Raw genomic sequence first — 3,250 nt, 5'->3', positions numbered from 1 at the left:
CAGAACATTTTTTTTCACATGGACTAGCCCAACTGCAAAGAGGGAAAATAGTTTCTTCTCAAAGGACCATGCGCTGGCTATATGCCGTATAAACCTGTGTTCTCTAGTCTGTTGACACTCAATAGGTGCTATTTTTACCCTTACTGATGGTATAAATCCCACATGTTGTCCATTCTACTGAAAACAGGATGTTTCTGCTGGCAGATCATATAGGAGACTTGGACGAGATCAGGAAACTTGAAATCCTTCTTTAAAGCTAGATTTTTAACGTTTAGCTCTCTAAACAGTCCCGACGGCCATTGTCGAGCTTATCGACATGTTAATTACTAGAAGGCAATAGAAGTAAATGATGAGAAAGGATACAGGGAAGCCCCGCCATTCAGTGAAACCAAATCCGATCCTTCAGATTAGGCAATGCGGAGAGACTTGCCACGTGAGAGGCCTGCGGGCTAAGGTTTGGGGTCTCTCCTGTGACCACCGTGACTGCCTCAGGGGAGCAGCTTCCCTCTAACTCTACTCTCAACGGCTGACTCGAATTCCCCAGAGCACTCTGAGACTGGGACATTTAAAGAGGATGTTACTAAATGACTAAGGGTAGCAAAAGGAATAGAATAACACAGCACCTTCTGATATGCCCTCGACATGGAGTTTGCTCATGTCCCTCCTTTCCCAGCTGTAGGTCTGCATCAGCTGCCCCCTACCCTGCAGGGATGCATGGTTAGATTCCCGTGAGCCCAAACCTGCTTACCTGCTAAGTTCTGGCTTCCTGTCCACGAACCCATGTTTCCCCTGTATGTTTGACCCTGGAAAACGTCTCCCTGCCCCTCAGGGGAGGTCAGCTTTATTCATGGTGCATGGCCTTTCCCACAGCCTAATGAGACAAGCATATCAGAATACCACAGCCAGATATAGACAGAGGAACACACCCTGTGGCAGGATGTCGTTTTATTATGAATGGTCATCATGATAATACAAGTGTCAGAGATGCACTCAGAGAGGGAGCCGCTGATCCTGGGTGCCGAAAATGATTGGCAGCTCTAACGGAAGGAGGCAGACTGTGGTATGGAACAAGCAGAGCCACTCTGAAGGTACACACTACGGGCCTCCGATTTCTTAAACTGGGGACTCGTGATGCATTTGCATGGCCCTTTGGAGAGGGGTTGCCACAGTTGGGGACGGTGTTGCTGTTGATTTTCCTGAGTTTGTGTTCCTGGTGGCTGCCTTTTCAAAGGCCGCTGAATCACAGCTGTGCTGCTTGCTCCACGGGGTTCCACTGAGCATGGGCCCCTGGAGGGCAGCATGAGAAAGGTCACTGCACTTCACAGAGGAGGCGCTGGGTTCTTGCTTTCCCTGCTGTAAGGAAAAATCTTCAGTTGAGCTGCTTACAAGTTCTGAGGCCAGGGGCATGATGGGGAGAAGACAGAAGATACAGAGAAGGAGAAGAGAGAGAGAAGAGAGAGAAAGAAGAAAGAAAAGAAAAGAGAAAAGAAGAGAAGAGAGAGAGAGAGAGAGAGAGAGAGATTACTAACTCCGTCTCGGCATTTCTTTTTTAAACCCACATTCCAATTCCCCTTGTTCAGCTCAGTTGGCTTCCAGGAGCCCTCCCAAAAGAAACAGCTGCTAGATGCCTTAAAGAGGAAATGTTAAAAGCTCTTGAGGTTTAGAATTTTAGAATCCACAGGGCTGATAACTTCCTCTCTGCTTATGAAAACAAACAGCATTAACTCCTCTTTTCCTCAATGCAAACACAATTCCCAAATGATTGCTTCTCTTCCAAACTCGGTTCTATCAAGGAAGCAAAGATGATACCAGGTAGCCTGTAATTAAGTTGGAGATGCTGCTAAAGAGATCATTTCTTGATATTATACTGTGGGTACTGTTGACCATTGAGCTACAAATGACAAGCAATATAAACATAGAACCCAGATGACTTGTGTTTGAGACTAGAAATTTTCTTATATCAAAGGAAACTTTGGCACAAAGTGGCAGTCTAACAGAAGTGACAACTGATTTGGAAATAATTTTAACTTAAAGTAATTAGTTATCCCATAGTAAATACATTGTTGGTTGACTTTGCTATGGGTCTTTAGTTACAGAACCAGCAATATAGTTCATAATAACCAAGGGATGTTTTTTTCTTTTTTTAAGAATTAAGCTGTGAATCATCTGCTTGTCCTTAATTCTCTCTCTCTCTACTCTCTCTCTCTCTCTCTATATATATACTCTGTCTCTCTACATCTCTCTCTCTATATATATACTCTCTCTCTCTCTATATCTCTCTCATCTCTCTCTGTCTCTCTCCTCCATCTCTCTCTCTGTCTCTCTCTCTGTCTCTCTCTCTCTCTCTCTCTCTCATCTATCTCCTGTCTTGTCCTCTACCATTCTCTGACCCTGTTCTTTTTTCTCTTAAATTACCTATATCCTTGAGGGTTGAACCAGAAACAAGAGCTAACAGCAATATATATGTATACATAAGTAAAAGTCTTTTCATTTTTATTTTTATCATCATACAATTTATTTATTTTCCTCTAGATGTTCTTCTTTTTTAAAAAAGGCTATTTTCATTAGAATTGTTTTCTTTCCCTCAACTTCTGCCTCAAAATTTTAATGTAGTGGGATAATGTTTTGTATGTTTGCTTTAAAACTAACAGTAGATTTTTCCGTGTGATGATAATGAATCTATAATACCATCAATTTTGTTCATTTTGGTTATTTTGCACATCCTTCAATAATGGAATTTATCCCAGGACTAGTTTATTCTTGATATAACTAACTTCTCATCACTGGCTTTTAGTGCCAAGAACAAAACAATTTTCTATCTCCCCAAATATTTGTGAGTCAGATAGACATAAAGCAATAAAGGTACTATTTTACACTGAAGAAAATATTTTAAGGAAGGGATTACGTTATGTCAACCATGGTCAGGTTTATAATATATTTGATATGACTTATAAACAGATAGATAAAAGATGTTCAGCCTCTAAAGCATTATAAATATTTTTTCAATAAAAAAATAAATTAGTTAAAAACAAAGTAATTTGTGAATTAAGCTAAAAGTTTGCATTGCTATTAGTTTACTGATATCTAAGGAATATCACATACTTTTTATTATCCCATTCACTCATTCACTAAATATTTATTGAGTTTGCTGGAATACAGATGGCCCCTATTCTCAAGGAGTTTACAATCCAGTAAGGAGAAAAATAAACAATTCCAATAAAATACTGCTGAAAATAAAGGAAGATGGCCA

The 3,250-nt window shown here is 40.3% G+C and overlaps 1 long non-coding RNA gene across 1 annotated transcript in view; it reads right to left on the bottom strand.

Moving 5' to 3' along the window:
- Positions 1 to 923: 923 nt before the first annotated feature.
- The window catches only part of LOC120589394 (uncharacterized), a 17,225-nt gene continuing 14,898 nt past the window's right edge, over positions 924 to 3,250 (bottom strand). The window contains exon 3 of the long non-coding RNA XR_005649476.1: positions 924 to 1,391. This is a non-coding gene — a long non-coding RNA (uncharacterized LOC120589394). The remainder of the gene's footprint in view (positions 1,392 to 3,250) is intronic.

The sequence above is a fragment of the Pteropus medius genome, unplaced genomic scaffold (genome assembly GCF_902729225.1).
Source record: "Pteropus medius unplaced genomic scaffold, Ma_sr-lr_union100, whole genome shotgun sequence".
In the NCBI taxonomy this organism is placed as follows: domain Eukaryota; kingdom Metazoa; phylum Chordata; class Mammalia; order Chiroptera; family Pteropodidae; genus Pteropus; species Pteropus medius.
Note: the sequence above shows the minus strand (reverse complement) of the source record. Positions and strands in the feature narration are given on the sequence as shown.